The 21,527-nt window shown below is 41.5% G+C and overlaps 1 pseudogene across 1 annotated transcript; it reads left to right on the plus strand.

The window, feature by feature from the left end:
* Positions 1–422: 422 nt before the first annotated feature.
* On the plus strand, positions 423–1,338 carry LOC104673570 (annotated as a pseudogene). The gene has a single exon (XR_749530.2). The product of XR_749530.2 is annotated as a 60S ribosomal protein L6 pseudogene (transcript).
* The last annotated feature ends 20,189 nt before the right edge of the window (positions 1,339–21,527 follow it).

Here is a 21,527-nt window from a genome sequence, read left to right on the forward strand (position 1 = left end):
CTGTTTCAGTTTCTTGTCATCCATGTGTTCACTGGAGTAGCACTTATCTTTTCCTTCAAGTACTTTTCCTTTGCATTCGCAGCTTGGCTGTTTGCCACAAGAGGTCTAGCTTTTGGCCTACCTTGGCTTTAGACATGCCTTCCTCATTAAGCTTAATCATTCCTAGCTTTTGATTTTAAAGTGAGAAACGTATGACTCTTCTTTCGCTTCAACAGTTGGAAGCTGTGATAGTTATTAATTTGCCTAATTTCCATCTTGTGTCTCAGGAAATAAGGGGGTCAAAGAAAAGGGAGAGAGACAGGGAAACAGCCAGTTGGTGGAGTGGTCAGATCACACACAACATTTACCAGTTAAGTCTGCAGTCTTACATGGGCATGGATCATGATGTCCCAAAAGCAATTAAAATAGGAACATTGTCCCATCTTGCAAGATGGCGGGTGAAAAAGTTGAGAAGCCAGATACTAAAGAGAAGAAACCCGAAGCCAAGAAGGCTGATGCTGGTGGCAAGGTGAAAAAGGGTAACCTCAAGGCTAAGAAGCCCAAGAAGGGGAAGCCCCATTTGCAGCCGCAACCCTGTCCTTGTCAGAGGAATTGGCAGGTATTCCCGATCTGCCATGTATTCCAGAAAGGCCATGTACAAGAGGAAGTACTCAGCCGCTAAATCCAAGGTTGAAAAGAAAAAGGAGAAGGTTCTTGCAACTCTTACAAAACCAGTTGGTGGTGACAAGAACGGCGGTACCCGGGTGGTTAAACTTCGCAAAATGCCTAGATAATATTATCCTACTGAAGATGTGCCTCGAAAGCTGTTGAGCCACGGCAAAATCCCTTCAGTCAGCACGTGAGAAAACTGCGAGCCAGCATTATCCCCGGGACCATTCTGATCATCCTCACTGGACGCCACAGGGGCAAGAGGGTGGTTTTCTTGAAGCAGCTGGCTAGTGGCTTGTTACTTGTGACTGGACCTCTGGTCCTCAATCGAGTTCCTCTACGAAGAACACACCAGAAATTTGTCATTGCCACCTCAACCAAAATCGATATCAGCAATGTCAAAATCCCAAAACATCTTACTGATGCTTACTTCAAGAAGAAGAAGTTGCGGAAGCCCAGACACCAGGAAGGTGAGATCTTCGACACAGAGAAAGAGAAATACGAGATTACAGGGCAGCGCAAGATTGATCAGAAAGCTGTGGACTCACAAATTCTACCAAAAATCAAAGCTGTTCCTCAGCTCCAGGGCTACCTGCGATCTGTTTTTGCCCTGACGAATGGAATTTATCCTCACAAATTGGTGTTCTAAATGTCTTAAGAACCTCATTAAATAGCTAACTACAAAAAAAATAAAAAATAAAAAAATAAAATAAAATAGGAACATCAATGATCACTGATCACAGATCACCACAATAGATATAATAATGATAATAAAAGTGTGAAATAACTGCAAAGATCACCAAAATGTAACACACAAACACAGAGTGAATATGTGTTGTTGGAAAATTGGTGCCAGTCGACTTGCTCAAGCCAGTGTTGCCACAGGCCTTCAATTTTTAAAAAATGCAATTTCTGCAAAGCACATAAAGCTGATAAAATGAGATATCCCTGTATGATATCCTTTCATAGAATCACATTCCTTTTCTTCAGAGTAAATATGTTAATGTGTAGTTATACAATTATTAGGATAGTTATTTAATTAACTTCTGTTTCCTATGCCATACTATAAGGTACATGAAAACAGGCAAGTTGTTTATTTTTGTTTCCATTATACCCTCAGCTCTGGCACTGTATCCAGCACATAACACATGCCCAAGGTATTTTTTGAATTTGTGACTAGTAATCTATCATTTATTGAGATGTTTTCACAAATGACATTTCAAAATTTCTCAAACTTCTCAAAAAAAAAAAAAAGGAAACTTACACCTATCATTTTATTCAGCTATTCTACTGCTAGGTACTTTTTATAGCAATTTTATTTATAATAGCCAAAAAACTACTAGAAACAGCCCATTGCACTGCAACAGATGAATAGATAAAATGTGAAGTATCCATATAGTAAATCAATACTCAGCAATAATTATGCTCAAAAATATATTCTATGTTCAAAAGATAATTTAAAAAGGAATAAACTATTGACACATGCAGCAACATAGAGAACCTCAAAAATCTTTAGCTGAGTGAAAGAAGCCAGAAACAAAAAAGTATATGCTGTATGATTTCATTTGTATGAAGTTCTAGAAAATCCAAACTAAATTATAGTGTCAGAAAGCAGGTCAGTGATTGTTGGGGGACAGTGCGATCTGTGAGAAATTACCACAAAGGAACAAAAGAAAATTGTGGGGTGATGGAAATGTTCATTATCTTGATTATGGTGACCATTCTACATGTGTGTACATATGTCAAAAAACATCAATCTTATCTTTTAAACATAGGTAACTTATTGTTTGTCAATTATACCTTAATAAAATTGGAAGCTTGTAATTCAGTAGGAATTATTAAGATCTGAATGTAAGCATAATATATATTAAAAATGTCAGAGAAAATATATGAAAAGGATACAAATTCCAGGATTTTGCTATTACTTCATTATTTAGTCATTCAATAAATATATCTTATTTTTAATAGAAATTAGTCCAATAAACAGACACTTCTCAAAAGAAGACATTTGTGTGGCCAACAAACATATGAAAAAAAGCTCCACATCAGTGATCATTAGAGAAATACAAATCAAAACCATAAGATACCATCTTATGCCAGCCAGAATGACGATTATTAAAAAGTCAAGAAATAACAGATGCTGGAGAGGCTGCGGAGAGATAGGAAGAGTTTTACATTGGGAATGCAAATTAATCCAACCATTGTGGAAGACAGTGTGGTGATTCCTTAAGGAACTAGAACCAGAAATACATTTGACCCAGCAATCCCATTACAGGGTATGTACCCAAAGCAATATAAACCATTCTATTATAAAGATACAAGCACATGTATGTTTATTGCAACACTATTCACAATAGCAAAGACATGGAATCAACCCAAAGGCCCATCAATGATAGACTAGAGAAAGAAAATGTGGTGTATATACACCATGGCATACTATGCAGCCATAAAAAGGAATGAGATCATGTCCTTTGCAGGTACATGGATGGAGGTGGAAGCCATTGTCCTCAGTAAACTAATGCAGGAATAGAAAACCAAACACTGAATGTTCTCACTCATAAATGAGAGCTGAATAACGAGAACACATGGACACAGGGAGGGGAACAACACACACTGGGGCCTGTTGGTAGGGGACAGGGAGGAGGAGGAACACCGGGAAAAAGAGCTAATGCATGCTAGGTTTAATACCTAGGTGATGGGTTGATAGATGCAGCAAACCACCATGACACACGTTTACCTTTATAACAAACCTGCACATCCTGCACATGCACCCCGAAACTTAAAATAAAAATAAAGAAATCAGGCAAATAAAACAACTAAGAAATTCTACAACTTGTAACTAAAAATTAACCCTTAAAATAATGCTCCCTCTCATAAATTTTGTAAAGATAACAAAATATTTTTATTCAGATATTTATTTCCTGAGATTGCCAGAAAATATAATGACTTGAGTCCCAGAGTCTTTGGGGATATATTTTCTATAATGGCCTTGGAAAGTGGCATGACCAGAATTTAAAATCAATCAATCAGAAGGAGCATAGTGTTTTAAAAGGCAGTATTTCTAGCAATAACAATAGCAAACGACTCTTCCACTCTTTACCTTCCTTGCTCTTTATTTGTTATTCAAGTTTAGCAATCTGTGTTTAAGTAAAACCTTTGAGCATTTTTGCTACAGGCAAAATTTTATATTCTCTTAGTTCTGTGATATAGAGGAGTCAGCTATTTCAATTTTTTGCAGACTAAATAGAATATTAATGGCCCTAATGATTTTTAAATACCATCAGCAAGGTTATTTAAAATGACTGTGTCATAGCAACAATCAATAAGATAATGAATGTGAAAATACTTTGTATGTGGCAAACAGCTATGCTAGCATATGTGAAAAGACGAAAATTTTTTTAAATTATTTTTCAGATGAAAATAATTTGAAAGAATAGATGGTAAACAATCATAACTTATTCAAGTAAAGGAAGCATTAAAAACAAAAGGCAGAATAGCATAGGCCACTTGAGAAGATGGAAGCCCACAGTCAGTTGTTTTAACACAGGGAGAAATAATTTTACAAATAGGAAAATAAACCAATTAGAAAGTATGTTACTTTTTTAAACATCCAGAGAAAAATGTTGCTTAATTATCTTCAGCTCTGGGAATCTTAAATCTAGAAGGGTGTTTACCAAAATATTTTCATAGAACTATTCTACATCAACAAAATGTTTCACAGTCAAATAAGTCTAGAGCATATTGCATCAAACAAGGTTAAAAAGTTATTAGAGAAATTTTCATAAACTCTAACATGATAATGATAATAATATGAAAGAGAAGATAATACAAAGAGAGGAAAATATTATGCAATCTTTTCTAAACTTACTTGACTACAGAATTATTTTTGTCTTGAAGCCTCTCATGGGCCTAACATGGTTCATCTTTATCTAGAAACACCATGAATTAATCAGTATAGGTGATTTAATAATTCCAGAACCTAAAGAAGACCAGAGTACATGAGCCTAGCAAAAAAAAATTACATATATACAACTTTGACTACATTGGTTTGAGTAAATGAGAAGACCATTGATTACCAAAACCTTGCATAAAACCATAAGAGGTTTGGTTACAGAAAAATGTGGGAGAAGCTTGTGTCTACATGGAAAATGAAATTGTGGGAATAAAAGGAGCTCCTTATGTTGTCCACGTAACTTCTATTTCGTGAAACCCAATTTGCATGAAAAACCAGAACTCTAATTAAAACAAATTTCAAAACCCAGAATATGATGAGACTTCAAGAACCCAGTGATAGCTACAGGTACGTGTTTATCAAGCTGGCATTCATGAAGCCCTGGCCCTGCCTGAGTTCTCCATTAATTCTATCCTCCTTGGTCCCCACCTACCTTGCACAAGAGTGGCTGGTTCTACCACCCATCAGCCATGTCCCTCCTCATTCCTCATCCCTTTTCAATGGCCTAGGAAATCTCAGACACTTTCTGGACATCAAGCTGGAACATGGAGTCTCTGGGAAGTGATTATCAGGCTCAGGGTTTCTGTGTATGGTTGAGCCATGCGTGCACTGTACAAAGGCCAAAGGTGCAAGAAGGGTCTGAAACAATCCGCATTATGCTTGCCAAGTGGTGCTCCCTGGCATTGGGCTGCTTTGGTCTGGAAAAAGATAGCCTTTGACTTTTGCAAAAAGACACTGGTCAGTTGGCCAAGCATGCATCTGCCAGTCTTCCTCCATGCAGAGGTGTGCCTTTTTCTAATTCTTCCACTCAGAGGGAGAATTTTTCTCTTAATTCCCACAAAGGCAAATGGTTGGCTTGTTGCTTGGCCCATCCGCCTTGACCCTTTACTCAGTTATCTCTACTCTATTGCCTGAGAGGCACCTTGTGGTTCTGGTAACATGAATAAAGGGCTTCTCTACAGGACAAGACACAGACACCTGAACCTGAACCTATTAGTCTAGAAATGCTTCTCCCCTCTCCTCCTCTTCCCCAGGGCAAAAACAGCAGAAGGACTTCAGAGAAAGAAAGAGAATGCTGAGAAGTGGAGACACATCGGGTGTATTTCAAAAATAAAACCCCCATTACGGAACCTGTTGGCCTAACCCAGTCTCTAGATGCAACATTCCTGGGTCAAGTGTCCACCATCTGGGTCTGCTCCACATAACAGGAGCAGAAGGGTAGCGCTGGCTGTGGGCAGTGAAGAGTGGTGTCTGTTCTCAGAGAAAGTAAGCATGCCTGGAGAAGCACACACTAACACATCTACTACTATTTTTCTCTAGGTTTGGAGATGATGATATGATAATTTTATATATATATTAAATAATCCTGCTTCTTTAACTTTCCACATTTTATTTTATGTCCCAATGACTTGAACTATAGCTTTTATATATGTACTTTTTTCCAGTGTAAAGTCTCCTTTTAGGTATGAAACCGGGAGCTTTATAAGCATTTGGGGAAAGGTCTGAATCGTGAACTGTGCAAGGGAGAATGACCTGGTGATGCTCCATGGCTTATGCCTGCTTTCAGTACCTAATAGCCGGTACCTCTTCTAAAACATTTTCACACTGATACTCACTTGGCCATCCAGTAGGAATCTATCAAGGAAAAATAAGCAAAACCTTCCACCAGGGGGACAGTTTTGTGAAGAAGTAGTCCCCTCCAACTCCTTCCCAAATTCCTTTAGCAATTCTTATTCCTGCTTGAACCCAAAAAATGACCTGGTCACACCCATGAGCCTCAGAATCATATTTAAAGAGGAAAAAAACAAAGATTCTGTTAGATACTGACAAGGTAATAAGCTTTACTCTTTGCCAGGAAAATTACAGCACTGTGGTTCCATATGTCCCTCTTCTATGACATCTCTCTCTACCTTGTGGAGGTTGTACATAAAGTCTTCCCCTAAGGGAGGTGAAAGGTAGGTAGGGCTGGAAAGAAAAGAAAATTTAAAAAAATATATAAAACCTCTCATGCCCTCACCAAGAATCCCCATTTACACCCAGGCCAGCATAGAATTCCCCTAACCCAAAAATGTGGTTTGGAAACAGACAATGTAGGAAAGTGAGACATCAAAAGAAGTGACTGTGGAGCTTCTGACAACACAAATGAAACCAGAAAGACAGCTCAGGCAGGCTCCTTTGGACCTGCAGCTCCCATTCCTTCAGAGAGAACTCCTGATGCTTATTTCTTCCATGTTAGAATTAGTTTAACACTCATTCCTGATGCCCTCTCTGCGGGTCGGAACATTTTTCATTCCTCTCCAGGATGTTCAGGGAAGCTTTCACTGTAGGAAAACAAAGCACACTCCACGACCCTCACAGGACCAGACACGCTGACCGCTTTCTCCTGGAATCCTCAGCAGACTTCTCCCTACCAGCGCTGTGCAAACCATTTGCAGCTGGGTTTTTTCCTACTTGTGAAACAACATTGTCTTCCCAACAGAGCGGGACCTATTTGATGAATGGTGGCAGAGGGCTAAGGTGGAAATGGATTTTGATTGCTTTGATTGCAAGAATCCAGACGTTTAAAAATGACCTTAGATGGCTTAACCCCTTCTTACCTGCACTACAGTAAATGAAATAAAAAGATACGTATGTATACTCAAGACACAAACCAGATGATGAAATAACTGCTTTTCTCAGTGTGTTTGAAACGCTGTGATATTTACAGTCACACTTTAAAAACTATCTTATTACATAAATAATACATTAATATATTTCAACAAAAAAGACTCAAACAACATAGAAGTACAGAGAGTAAAACGCAAAAGTTTACTTTTTACCCCTCATGCACCGCCATTTTTCGCCCCAATGGTAACCAAACTTACAGTTTACTGCATATGCTTCTCATAATTTTTCTCTATATTTAAATAATAAATGTTTCCTAAACATAGTTTCTGCCTGTTGCTTTTTTCCCTTAACAGTACATCTTTGAAATCTCTCCATGTCACTACATTCAGGTCTCTCATTCTCTTTAATGGCTGCAGAATTGCTGTGTTTTAATATGGTAGAAAATTATAATTGTGGCCGGGCGCGGTGGCTCAAGCCTGTAATCCCAGCACTTTGGGAGGCCGAGACGCGCGGATCACGAGGTCAGGAGATCGAGACCATCCTGGTTAACATGGTGAAACCCCATCTCTACTCAAAAATACAAAAAACTAGCCGGGCAAGGTGGCGGGCGCCTGTAGTCCCAGCTACTCAAGAGGCTGAGGCAGGAGAATGGCATAAACCCGGGAGGCAGAGCTTGCAGTGAGCTGAGATCCGGCCACAGCACTCCAGCCTGGGCAACAGAGCGAGACTCCGTCTCAAAAAAAAAAAAAAAAAAAATTATAATTGTGTTTTAGGCCAGGCACGGTGGCTGAAGCCTGTAATCCCAGCACTTTGGGAGGCCAAGACGGGCGGATCACGAGGTCAGGAGATCGAGACCATCCTGGCTAACATGGTGAAACCTTGTCTCTACTAAAAAATACAAAAAACTAGACAGGCGAGGTGGCAGGCGCCTGTAGTCCCAGCTACTCAGGAGGCTGAGGCAGGAGAATGGCGTAAACCCGGGAGGCGGAGCTTGCAGTGAGCTGAGATCCGGCCACTGCACTCCAGCCTGGGCAACAGAGGGAGACTCCGTCTCAAAAAAAAAAAAGAAAAGAAAATTTTAATTGTGTTTTCATGACTAAAAAAAAAAAAACTTTGAAAAGGAAGCATACTATTTGCCTGGTTCTGCAGTAACTTTTTGAAAAATTAAGTGGTAGCTTGCAAAAGCATGCTTAAATTGCTAGTCACTGAAAAAATTCTTAACAAAATGAGCCACATTGCTCACTGCTCCTGGTAGCACCCTGACACAGACCCTGCCTGGTAATCCAGCAAGTCTTGGAGAAAGTTCTTTGGGTAACAACTCTTTGCAATATTTCCTTGAAACTGGCCAAGTTCAGATAGCTTCCAATCCTGACAATGCTTTACATATAGCCTGTATGATCCTGTAACCCTGCAAGTCTTTAACAAAAAGAGAAGATTGTTAAGAAAACTGAAAACAAGAAATAAAAGAAGAGCCACACTGAGTTGTTAGGTTGATTTTCCTGACTGTGTTTACACGTTTCCATAAATCCTGGAATGGCTGGGCATACCTTCATTAAATTAGGTGTTCTTGATTGGGTTACTCTCACCTTTTTACAACACTGGTCACTGTTTTCCCCGTGAACGATTAATCTCTTGCTCTTCACAATCTAAAGATTCTTTTTGGTAACCAAGTTTCAGTTATTGAACAGATACACATCACGAAATGTTTTCTAGGACCTTCTTATTTATTTATTTTTTTTAAGAAAGTATGGAGGGGGGTGTTGAGGGGAACAAAACTAGCAGCATTTTGTTATCCTCAGTATAGACTTTTAAATATTTTTTGTTTTTCCCCAGGAGCCAAAGAACATGGTCATTTCATGTCAGCTTGTTATGCATTAGCACAACTCTGATCAGTGCCATCAAAGGTTATTGATAGTACCAATAATATAGATGTTGGAAAATTTTACATTGATTTAATGCCTGAAATCAATCAACCTTTCACTATTCTCTTTCCTTTCCATTGCTCCTGCAGACTCAGATAACATTCAGTTCCTGAATCTCCAGAGCCTCCTGTAAAGGGGTAATGGAATCCATCTGAGAGTTTAGTAATCTACAGCTCTTGGATTAGAACCCATCAAAAGCTAGAATAGGTCATTTTACCATCAAAAGAACATCCCTCCTTCAAAGAAATGTCAAAACTCAAGCAGTCTTTTCACTCTGAGGTGGCCTTATTTATAGACATTTCTGGTTTCATTTCTCTTGCAATACACTGTGATCCCCAGGACAGTGGCCCATGGATGGCAGCAAAGCCTCGCAGCTGAGACTATGTCTGAATGCAGCTCAGGCTCTCCTCCACATTCCATTTGTTCAAGTAACTTTTCCAGGGCTATGCAGTCAGGCCAATTATCTTAGAAACAAGCAATTATAACCACATTCACAGCTCCCTAAAAGGGTGAGTGCATTCTAGTAACAATTTCTCATGAAAGAAAAACAGTAATTGAAGGATTGGCAAGGCTATTGCAACAGACCAAGACCTCTGGGAAGACATTTAATAGCATGCAGGAGTATACACACACACACACACACACACACACACACACAGTCCACTTGCTTTCCCACCAGAGGAATTTTTCCTTTCCATCCAAATCTACCAAATATTTTCTGGAGGAAAAAATACAGAGAGACCATAGGAAACAAAATAGATGAAAGTATAACTGGCATTCTGAGTTCTGGTCATGCATTATTCCTTAATATCTATATGTTCATTTCTTGCCTCTCTATTGTTGAATGTAAGTCACAGCGTGAAATACTGGCAAAGTATCATTCCTGAAATAATACACATGGAAGCACTTTAGAAAAGGTAAATGGGGTGGATCACTTGAGGTCAGGAGTTTAAGACCAGCCTGGCCAACACGGTGAAACCCTGTCTCTACTAAAAATACAAAAATTAGCCAGGATAGTGGTCCATGCCTGTAATCCCAGCTACCTGGGAGGCTGAGGCACAAGAACTGAGTGAACCTGACAGGCAGAGGTTGCGGTATGCAGAGATCGCGCCACTGCCCTCCAGCCTGAGCAACACAGCAAGATTCCATCTCAAAAAAAAAAAAAAAGAAAAAGGAAAAGAAAAGGTAAATAATTTTATCAACCTACGGTAAATGTAGTTATTTTTGGAGCCTAATTCACATCTTTATCGATAGAACATACTATCAGCTCAAACTAGGCATGGCACCCTGAAGCAATCAAACAATCCGACATTCACTATTAGATATATCACTCTAAAAGTCTACCAGTCCTCCAGATCTCAGTCCTGATCAACCATAGAACACACACTAACACACATTGCAGCCTTTGTGCATATATTCAAATGCTTATACACATTGCTTTAGCTCTAATTGTCCAAGGGCTATTTTTCTAAGATAAGGTGGTAAATTCTTTAAGGTAAGGATTTAATGTAATATTTGTATTCCCCACAACAGAGTATAAGGCTTTGCATACCAGCAGCAATCAGTAACCAGTTGTTCAATTGATTAACTATCAGACATTCATGATAGTTTTTCAGATATTGGACCTCTGAAATGACAAGTAAACATAAGGTTTGAGTAGACTGGTAAAAACGTTATCTAAAAGCACATACGTTTGCCCAGAGGGAAAGAAATATATATTTATTTATTTATTTTTATTTCTTTCTTTAGGCAAAAGTACATGTTTGTGAAATACACACACACATATATACTGTACTACACAAACACACACACATTGCATATATATGTGTGTATACACATGTGTATATATATGTGTGTGTATATATATGTGTGTGTGTATATATGTGTGTGTATATATATATCTCTGGGTAGCAAGGTTACCAGTTCCATTTGGCTCTGGAAAATAAGAACGACACACCATTTTGGAAGAGAAAACGGACGTCTAACCTTGCTTTTGTTTTTCATGCATCCAGACCAGAGTATTAGGACAGAGGGGAGACAAAAGGTAATTGAGCTGGGATTCGGGGGAAGCATTTTGTAAGTGAATAAAAGGCCACAGTGATGAGTTCAGTGGCAGGGGGTTTTCCAAACACATCTCCAGAGAATCTGGAGTGAACCTAAATAGAAAGGCTTTCTTTCTCAAAATGCATGAAATAGGTTGAATATTTGCCTCTTGCCTGCGCGGGTGACACCAGTCTGGACCTCAGAGCCAGCTCCGGGTGCCGCGGCTCCCTGGACGGCTGAGCGGGGGCGGAGCGCCATCTACTGGTTATCGGTGCGACGGGCGCCCGGCAAGTTTCCCGGAGCAGAGCCTGCGAGCAAAGGGCGCATCATTTAGTCAAAAGGGCGTCTGGAATCCAGCTGCTCCGAAGTTAGGCTCCAGTGAAAAATGACAACGTACATACCCTTTCCCACCCCTTCCCTTCCCTAGCTCTCCTCCTCCAATTATCCTTGGGAAGAAAATGCAGAGGAAAAGACATGGAAACACTCCCTTAGAATTGCAGTGGGGAGCGGGGGAGGGAAGCGCGGGATTTTGTCTGGGCAGGGAAGAGACTAGGGTTTGTCTCTGTCTCTGCAGGCTAGGCTTTGGAAAAGGCTTGCACCCTTGCTGGGTGCTTTCTCCTCCACCCGCTGGGCTCACTAGCTAATGAGGCTGCTGGATAACCGAGGGCTCAGGGGGCCACCTGGAACAAAGAGGCAGTGGGACAGGGATGCAGGCAGGTCTGGCCGGAGATGCATGGTGAGGCCCTCTCAAACCCTGGCCAGAGGAGGTGCTGTTACCCTAAGAGAAGCAAAAGCCCCATCTTCCTCTGTGTCCAGCTTTCCACTGGCCTAAAAGACGGCTTCCTTCTGGGGCAGCCTCTAGGTCTCCCAGGACTACTGCGGGGCTGACCAGCCCCCACAGGAGTGCCTCTTTTTGGAGGGCCTACTTACTTTCAACAGCTCCCCACCCTTCTCTAGACCAGGGAGTAGTTTGATGGTCAAATCACCTTCACTGATTTCTGACAGAGAGTGAGTGCTCTACCACAGGCAGACACCCCCTTGGGCAGTAGCCCACTACTAGAATCGGCGTCATGAAGTCTCCACTTCCAAGAGTTAAAAGAACCACAGAATTATCTATTTCAAAGTGTTGGTAGATGCAAAGCCAAAATTCACACCAGGGCCCATAGTTTCCTAACTACCATGTTGGATGAAGAGTACAACAAATCACGTCTGAAAGGCTTCTGATAAGTGACTTTGTCAAAATGAGAAGCTGTTCACTTACAGAAAGCACAGGGACGTCAGGTTAGTGAGCGTGACACAAGCAAGGTAGTTTACACTACATCTTCTCTCCACTCCTCCCCAAAGCTCCTTCCTCAGGAGGTCTGAAGTCAGCCCCATCACCCACCCTATGCTTCAGCAAAATCCCTACCAATAAATCTCAGAGGCTGGCAATTCTTTGACTCCACAGACTTGGAGAAGACATCTGAAAAAGATGAGAATCTTTTAAAAGAGAACAGAAAACACATGTTTTCAAAGATGATGACTTTTTCTGAAAATAAGGCAAGGGATGCTGCATTAGATTAGTCCCAGGTTATCTCCATTTGGCCAAATACGCTTAAAATTAAAATACCAAGACACAAACCAAAGAAGCACACTGCTAATGTATTTTACAACCTTACAAAACTTAGCAGAAAGGGCCTATAATTTAATTGTATGGGTTTGGGTTTTCAGTTACTTATAACCCCGTGACAATCTCTGTAAAAGAATAAAGCAGGGATTAAGAATAGTGGTTATGACATAAATTTCTAGTATATCTATGGCATTAAGAACCTGAAAAACATCTATTCTTGATATGACACAATGTTTTCTTTCAAATTCTCTGCAATACTTAAGATCCTCTTTTTTAAGGAAACTAAATCTTAACAATCTCTAATAGATTTACTAAATGAAGCAGCACCTAAATATTGGCATGTGTGGAGTGCTGGTGATAAAATGAGAAGGTGGGGACCACTGGAGAGGCTGGAGATGTGTCCTAATGTATTTGGTTCTGCATGTTCTGTGTTGGCCATAACTCTCTTGTTAAACCATCAACTCCTAGAGAGAAAGATTTTTTTTTTCTGCACCATGGTTCAGGTACCTAACACAGTATTTTTGTATTAGTCCCTTCTCATACTGTTATAAAGAAATACCTGAGACTGGGTAATTTACAAAGAAAAGAGGTGTAATTGGCTCACAGCTCTTCAGGCTATACAGGAAGCACGGTGCTGACATCTGCTCAGCTTCTGGGGAGGCCTCAGGAAACTTACAATCATGGCAGAAGGCAAAGGAGAAGCCAGAAATTCACATGGCCAGAGCAGGAGGAAGAGAGAGGAGGGAAGTACCACACACTTTTAAACAACCCAATCTCATGAGAATTCACTCACTATGCAGTACCAAGGGGAGATGGTGCTAAGCCAGTCATGAGAACTCCACCCCCATGACCCAATCACCTCCCACCAGGCCCCACCTCCAACATTGGGGATTACAACTGAACATGAGATTTGGATGGGGACACAGATCCAAACCACATCAGCTTTACAAAGAGCAAGTACTTGAGCAATACCTTGTTCCTGCCAGCTCAGCCTGCCCTGATTCTGAGCAAATCTGTACTTAAGGGGGAAGCATGAAAACTACTCACCCAGCCCCATGAGGCACTTTCATGATCAAATCAGACTCTGAAGCAGGTATCTTAGGAGCAAGCCCGGAACAGAAGCATTCTCTTGACTGCCATATGGTACTAGAATCTCCAATGAGGACAGAGATCTCTCCTGTGGCCCCAGAGTCCTATCTAGCCCCACCTCCACCCCCAAGTTGGCTTTGCCATAGATGAGCTCTTATTATGGGCCTGTGTCTAGATGCTGGCTGGTAATTCCGGCCTATATATTCATCACTCCTGAGCACAGTTTCATCTTGTGCTCCTTCTGGATTGCTGAGCTCTGCTCTTCAGTGACAGCCAGGATATGCTTGCCTGGCCTGCTAGACCCTGAATGTCCCTGTCTCTCCGAATCAGGTTCTTCGCCACCTTATCTCACCTTGAACTCTGTGAGGGTACACGATTTGCTAATTTTGACTGTTATTGATGATTCTTTGCACATCTTTGTATGCCCGAGTACCTGGCCTAGGGAAGAGGTACATGTACAATAAATGTAGGTGGAAAACAAACAAATCAATAAATGGATAATACCAGTACTGCCTATTGACATCACTTCTTGGGCAGGGTCTGCAGCTCTCCAGTACGAATTTGTCCATGGTAGGTACACTGCGTATCTTGTTTCAGCATCCCCTGTCCCGTCTTCCCTTGTAGATGCAAATCTAAAGATAAGTTAATATCCCAGACGTTTTCCCCAGAACCTGCCCCATTTCAGTGAGCAGGTGTAGAACCAAGTTCTGGATCTTTCAGAATCACCATCCCATCATGAGGAGACAGCCATACCCCTGATGTGTTCCCAAGTTGTGGCAGATATGATGAGACAGTTTCAGACCCTGCATCCACCCTAAACCTACCATTTTATTTAACCAACACTCAGAGTACTTGCTTTGTGTAAGGCACTGATTTAATCCTTATAATAACACTATGGTTATTATCTCCTTTGGCCCACAAGAAAATTGAGACACAGTGGGCTTCAGCTACCTATCCAAAGGCCCACAGTGCCAGGGCTGGACATTGACCTTTGGCAGGTGGGCTCCAGAGTCCATGTTCTCATTCTCCAGCCCACACTAACTCTCCAGGCTATGACCATTCATGAGGCTCTTCTAGTCACCCTATCAGGAAAGAAGACAAAGATAATTTGGCACAAGCTCAAATATGAAACTACAAAATTAATGCCACCTAGTCTGTTCACTGATTCTGTGCCCCAACAAAACACAAGTTATTTCAGAGATGGGACGAGGCCACAGCAATCCTTCAGCTGAGGTAAGACTAAGGAAGGAGAGATTCCAAGGAAAGGAAAATTGGGGAGGGTTTAAGTAGAACTGAAAGGACATAATGTATTGGTCAAGGAGGATTTGAGAGATGGCAGAATCTAGGGTGGCTCCTGTATGATTAGTGCTATTTGACTGGGTAAATGATGGGACTTTTAACAAAGGTTAGGAATATGATGTAAGAGCAGGGGAAGGCTTACTTTTGTATGGGCTGAGAAACACAAAGATGATTAAGACACGCTGTACCCAAGAATTATATATAATGTAAATGATAGCACCTTTAAAAATTTGCTAAAAGATCTGAAAATATTTTAGGCCCATAGAAATTTTTATTTACCTAAAATTTGATTATGTTCTACTCACAGGATCACCCATATATATCATTGAATGCACAAAATTGCACTCACTTTTATGATTTCATATTTTCAAACTTACACATGGACATGATTATCCTTCTAAGAGCTGGGGCCATGCTTCTAGCCAGAATCTTCTGGGAGGTAAAGGCCCATCTGTGCTCCAGATTCCCGTTCATCTCCCCGGGAGGCTTTCAGGAGCCCAGGGTGTGTAGGGAATGCCTGCCAGGCAGGCCCCAGGTGTGGAAACATGCACAGACATGGTCTCACCCAGGAGTAGGGCCAGCTGGGTCCTGCTCAGAGGGATTCACGATTGAGACCAAACATTTGATTTAAAGCAGGACATTCCTGGAGTAAAGGAATCACACACTCTAATACTGGAAACACGCATGGGATTCTTTGCTAAGACTTCAGTTGACTGTAAGTGCAAGTACAGAAACATTGGAGAAATGATTCAGATAATCTCTAAAAAAGACATTTCAGGCCGGTGACCATAAACTACAGACGCACTTACATGGACAGTAACACACATTCACATGTAACCAGTTTTCCAGTGACTCACACTGAATTTTCTGCAATCATCCGTCCTCTTGCTTTCCTGATTCCAACCTCACAGACAGCCCATGTGAAATCCGCATCTACACTTCCTATTACAAAGCACCTATGACCACTATGTTGTCAACAGGAACCTTCACAGCATTTAGTATAATTTGAGTGCAGCCAATCAAAAGTGTCTCCCTGATGAGTACATAGGAAGCTAGGGTTGCTGGCAAGTAAAAATACAGGACTACCAGTTAAACTTGAATTTCAAATAAATAGAGGTTTTTTTAGTAGAAATATGTCCCATGCAATATATGGACAAACGTGTACTAAAACATTTTTTATTAATCTAATATTGAAATTTAACTGTGCATCCTGTATTTTACCTGGCAACCATATGTGGGGCTCCAAATAGTTTGGATTTTGATAGTGTTGGAGCTTTAAAAAAAATCCTCTACCATATGCAAGTTCCCACAGGAAAAAGCGAAAACTAAGCTGCTGTTAAATAGTCATTTTATAAAGGACATAAAATTAACCTTTACTCAAATCCTGTTAGAATCTTCTCTTCTTCCCCACCTCTTTTTTTTTTTTTTTTTTTTTTTTTTTGAGACACAGTCTCATTCTGTTACCCAGTCTGGAGTACAGTGGTGTGATCTCAGCTCACTGCAACCTCTGCCTCCCAGATTCAAGCGATTCTCGTGCCTCAGCTTCCCAAGTAGCTGGAATTACAGGAACCTGCCACCACGCATGGCTAATTTTTTTATTTTTAGTAGAGACAGGGTTTCGCCATGTTGGCCAGGCTGGTCTCGAACTCCTGACCTTAGTGATCCACCCGCCTCGGCCTCCCAAAGTTCTTGGATTACAGGAGTGAGCCACCACACCCAGCCCATTTTCCTAATCTTATCACCAAAATTCACCCAACCTGCAATTCTGGGAGCCATCCTAGATTGCACCCTTGCCCTCAGGCCCTATACTTACTAGGCCACAAAACTACCTCCCAACTAGCTGTTATGGACTAAACCATGTTCTCCTAAAATCCATATGTTGGAGCCCTAACCCTCAAAGTGACTATTTGGAGATAGAGCCTTTAAAGTGGTAATTGAGATTAAATGAAGTCATAAGCATAGGGTCTTAATCAGTATGACAGATGTCCTTATAAAAAGAGGAAGAGACATCAAGGATGTACAGTCAGAGACAATGTCAGGTGAGGACACAGTGAAGAGGTAGCCACCTGAAAACCAAGCAAAGACGTCTCAGGAGAAACCAAATCTGCCAACCCCTTGATCTTAGACTTTCAGCCTCCAGAACTGTGAGAAAATAGGTTTCTGTTGTTTAAGCTTCCCCAGTCTGTGGTATTTTGTTAGGCCAGCCCAAGCACACTAATATACTAGTTTTCACATTTGTTCCTCTCCTGTGGCAACACTCCTCAGCTTCATAGCTGGAAATATTGCTATAGTCTTCTACGGGGATCTCCAACTCTATTAGACCCTCTTAAAGTGAGCCAGGAAACACAGATCCACCTAAAACCCAAATCTAATAAAGTCACTCTGCTGAAAGCTTTTTAACAATTCCTTGCTTGACTTCTCGGCTGTCTTTGGCCAGCCTCAGTGCTGTCCAAGCATCAGCTCACACAGGCTCAGGAGAGCCACCTACACTCATTTCAACTCCGCTTTCAGTGGCACCATGTTGGTAGCGTGCAACTGGCCAAGGGGTGGGTAAGTATTTACACCATGTAATCTGTAAACACAAATCAAGGCTTTTTTTTTTTTTTTAATTAGAGAGCCAATTGTTAAACATTTACCAGCCCAATATTGCCTCTATCGGGATACGTTCAGCTCCAAGAAACAAACAAAAAAATGCACCCAATGACAGACGTACCTACCAGTGATTCTCAAAATGTGCTCCCAGACCAGTGACACAGCCAGGTGGGAAGGGCTTCCTGGCAGAACTCTAACCAGCCTGCGCACTGGGAGGAATGCGCACCGGGGAGGAGCCACAGAAATTCACACCCTTTGAAGCCTGGAGGAGCCTGGCCCCTCCTCTTCCTAAGTGGAACCCGGTATTCAAACTGTGAGGCAGAGAGCACTCCCTCTCACTTTGCTAAGAATCTCTGTTTCCCTTTCTGTTCCTTTTTTGCCCAATAAATCCCGTTTTTCTCACTCTTCAAATTGTCTGCGAGCCTAAATTTCTGTGGCGGTGTGACAAGGACCCTGTCTTTAGCTGAACCAAGGAAAAGTCCCACAACACCAGCAGTGGCAGCGGCAGCAGCGGCAGCAGCAGCAGCAGCAGCAGCCTGAAATTTGTTAAAAATATAACTTCTGAAGGTCCTTCCCCTAGATCTACTGAATGGAAAACTCACCCAGCAATCTGGGTTTAAACAAACAGTTCAGCTGACTCTGATACCCACTTAAGTTTGAGAACTATTGACGTGAACCTGTGCTCTCAAATGTTAGTGTTTTACATTAACTGGGGTTCTTGTTAAAATACAGATTCTGACTCTGCAAGTCTGGAGCAAGGCCTGAGACTACATTTTTAACAGGCTGTCTGGTGATGCCAACGCTGCTGATTCACCAACCACATTTTTGAGTAGCAAGGACTTAAACCACAAGACATTTGAAATTTCTTTGGCAAGGACTCTAGAAGGGAGTTCAGGACTCAGTTAGTGGCTCAGTGATATGATCCTGTACCCTATCTTTCCATCTAGTCCAGTGGTGTGTTCATAAATTTTAACAGTTGGCTGGAGGCATGGAGGGAGACTACTGATATGTAATAATTACCAATTTCCACAGTGTAAATACTCCCCATCATAGTTAATTTCAACCTACTGATGTGATGCCAACTGGCTTGCAAACTTTTTGAAAATTTCTCAGTCAGATATTGCAAGATATGGTATGAGCTGGCTCCAGTACCTCACTGGATATACGGCTGTGATCCCAGGGTACAGGGAAAGTTAACAGTGTTGAAAATGACAGTGTTATGAGCATGGGAGTCCTCAGCTTTGCTGATTCATAGCAGGTCAGCAATATTTTATTAAAGGCCTATGGATGGGAAACAAACTTTACTACTAGTTTAAATCATTCTAGGCAATGAGGAGTCTCTCGTGTATGAAAATTTTTGCTTACTATATAAGGGGAAGAGGTGCCAATAAAAAAAATACCCTGTGGAAGGTGGTCCATAAATTGATTAACTAAACAAATGCATATTGAATACCTATGATGTTTCAGGCACAATGATATAGTAAACAAGACTGCTAGAATCCCTTTATTTTATTTTATTTTATTTTATTTTATTTTATTTTATTTTATTTTATTTTATTTTATTTTTTGAGATGGAGTCTCACTCTGTCAACCAGGCTGGAGTGCAGTGGTACAATATTGGCTCACTGCAACCTCCGCCTCCTGGGTTCAAGCAATTCTCCTGCCTCAGCCTCCCAAGTAGCTGGGACTACAGGCACCTGCCACCATGCCTGGCTAATTTTTGTGTTTTTAGTAGAACCGGGTTTTCGCCATGTTGGCCAGGCTGGTCTCAAACTCTCGACCTCAAGTGATCCACCCATCTCGGACTCCCAAAGTGCTGGTATTACAGGCATGAGCCACCGCGCCCAGCCTAGAATCCTTTTCTTTAAAGTGCTTACCATCTCCACATAGAGCTGATGCTCCAATTAAACACGGAAGTGTTCATTGTGAGTACAATCATAATGTGAAAAAGATGCCAAATATACAAAGCACAAGAATATGTGCTCCATGAGGGCAGGCATTTTTCTCCATTGTGCTCACAGCCTTATCCCCACCCCCTACCATTGCCTGGCGTCCGATGCTTCATCGTTATCTGTTGAACAGAATGAAGGTAAGCCACTCCTCTGTGCAGCATCACAGCCCCGTATTCAGACCAGAATTGGGACCAGGGAACTGTAAACTATGCACTGGAATGAACAGGCAAGGACCCATTAAAGTCATCTTCCTATATAAAGCCACAGAGTCAAGAAATGGTGTCTGCTGCCCTACGAGGTTCTGTGATTAGTTCAGGAAGAAATCTCATCAAATTTAGAGTGAGGCCTAAATAAGACAGATGTTAAGAGGCAAGAAATACCCAGATCCTGGCAGAGGGCTCTGAGTCCTCATGTTTCTTGGCACTTCCCCTAATTCACAAGAAATTAGCCAGCAGTGAGAGAAAGCTATTTGGCCCTCTGAGTGTAGTTCCCCCAGGGCTGTGATTTTCTTCTGTGAGTGGATTCCTTCCCCCTTAATGTGTAACTGTTTTCCCTACTGCTCTCATGAGCCAACCCCAAACTTTACATTCTAGCACCCCTTTGTGCAATTTAAACGAAGTAAAATAACAAGAAGAGGTTTCAGTTTTAAATCCTGAGACTGAGGGGTAGGCCCTGAAAAGCATAAGTGAAGTAGATTTAAAGTGGAAACACATACACATGGCCCAAGAGGAGGCTCATGAGCTGACAGAAGCCTCTGTTGGCAAGAAATTCTACTCCACTTGAGATTCTAGGAAAAAGAAGAATTTCTTTACATTAGTACCATTTCAATGAGTCCTATTGCTAAATCTTCCTTCTGCTTTTATAGAACTGGTTAAGGCTAACATTCAAAACTGCTGTAGACTGAATGGTGTCCCCCAACCTAAACTCATATAGTGAAGCCCTAACCACAATGGGAGGGTATTTGGAATTGGGGACTTTGGGAGGTGAGGTCATGAGGGTGGGGCCCTCGTGTTAGGAGTAATGGCCTCATAAGAAGAGGAAGAGAACTCTCTTTTTCTCTCTCTCTCAAGGTGCACACGACAAGGAAAGATCAGATGAGGACACAGCAAGAAGGTGGCCATCAACAGGTCAGGAAGAGAGCCCTCACCAGAACTGGACCATGCTAGAAACCTGATCTCAAACTTATAGCACCCTGAAACTATAAGAAAATAAGTTTCTGTTGTTTAAGCTACCTAACGTATGGTATTTTGCTATGGCAGCCTGACAAATACAAAAACTATTTGAGTCAAATACAAGCCAAAAAAGTCTTTAAGCAACTTTGTGGAAGTGGGTGTTTCAGATTCTTTCCTGCACCAGGCATCAGATACCACTGGCACAAGACGTAGCTGGCTGCAAAAAGGGCTGAAGAGGCCACCATCTCCTGTTCCCTGCTTAGAGCTGAAGACAAATGAGAGAGCCAGGAGCACTCCACTCTTCTCTACACCGTGCCAGCCTGGGGGAATCCAACATGATCAAATAACATATAGATAACATTTTCTAAATTATGCTCCCATCCTCTATTAAAGGAACTTCAACCTTCTCCAAAGGTCCTGTCTGCCCCCTGAATAACTATTTCTAGTTATAGTTATAGTTAATCAGTTATACCATAACTACTTCTAGTTACATTCTAGTTTACATTCTAACACCCCTTTGTGTTGCCCAGGCTGGAGTGCAATGGCACAATCTTGGCTCACTACAACCTCCACCTCCTGGGTTCAAGCGATTCTCCTGCCTCAGCCTCCTGAGTAGCTGGGACTACAGGTGCACACCACCAC

This window comes from Rhinopithecus roxellana, chromosome 18 (assembly GCF_007565055.1).
Source record: "Rhinopithecus roxellana isolate Shanxi Qingling chromosome 18, ASM756505v1, whole genome shotgun sequence".
Lineage (NCBI taxonomy): Eukaryota > Metazoa > Chordata > Mammalia > Primates > Cercopithecidae > Rhinopithecus > Rhinopithecus roxellana.